The following is a 1,031-nucleotide window of genomic DNA, read 5'->3' as shown; positions in this document are numbered from 1 at the left end:
TTGACGTCCTTTGTTACTTTGTTACAGACTGGGTAAACAGTGACCACTCATCTCACTTACGATTTGTGTATGAGGTTTGGGCGGGGCTTGTGTGTTATGAGGGATCACACGTTTCCCTCACCAACAGCTGGAAATTGGTACCTATTGGTCAACAATGGGAGGGGCCTACGCAACATGATCGGTTGGAGGGACTAACTAACAACACAACGACAGGTAACTGAATTATGACGGCTCGCCCACAACGCCAGGGGCCAATGCACAATTTATGACAAAACGCAATGGAGTCACTAAGACGGCCGTCTAAGACAAGTGTTATTGCTTAGTGTGATAGGGGTTGTGTGTTAAAATATGGTGGCCGCGGCCGCGTTGGACAGGTGCCCGTTTTACACAGTTAAATTATATAGAAAAAAACGCAAGGGGGGAAATGAAAATTGGCCGTTTGTACAGGTGGTCGTCTTATAGAGGTGGTCGTCAGGGCAGGTTCGACTGTATATGGTAACAAAATAAACAGACTTATTGCATGATGCGTAATGGTGCATCCTCATCATCATCATCATCATCATCATCATCATCATCATCCTCATCATCATCATCATCATCATCATCATCATCATCATCATCATCATCATCATCACCATCCCAAAATGTTCCTGGGTTTGTTAAAGCATAGCAGTTACTTCCATGTTAACACATGTTCTGTTTATGTGACAAACCTACTTCCTCTCTCCCTGTACCGTCAGGTACATAAGGCGGAGAGCAATCGACACCACGTTGGTCTGTCCCTGACCACAATCTTCAATTCCGGCACATCCAGGCCCTGGGTGATTGCCCCATCCCTTCTTGTACCTCCATAGCTTCCAGTTGGTCTTCCTCGTTTTCTTTTTTTCCCAGTCAGTGAGTTAAATAGTGAGTGCGTCAGTGAGTCAGTGAGTGAGTGCGTCAGTGAGTCAGTGAATGAGTGAGTGGGTTGGTGGGAAAAGAGAAAGAAAGAAGGAAGAGAGTTAAAGGAGACAGAGGGTAAGGGAACGGGG

At 45.9% G+C, this 1,031-nt stretch overlaps 1 protein-coding gene across 1 annotated transcript in view; it reads left to right on the top strand.

Moving 5' to 3' along the window:
* Positions 1 to 1,031, top strand: part of LOC101862831 — a gene marked incomplete at its 5' end in the record, with an annotated part of 9,641 nt that overhangs the window by 1,788 nt on the left and 6,822 nt on the right.

The sequence above is a fragment of the Aplysia californica genome, unplaced genomic scaffold, assembly GCF_000002075.1.
Source record: "Aplysia californica isolate F4 #8 unplaced genomic scaffold, AplCal3.0 scaffold00630, whole genome shotgun sequence".
Lineage (NCBI taxonomy): Eukaryota > Metazoa > Mollusca > Gastropoda > Aplysiida > Aplysiidae > Aplysia > Aplysia californica.
Note: the sequence above shows the minus strand (reverse complement) of the source record. Positions and strands in the feature narration are given on the sequence as shown.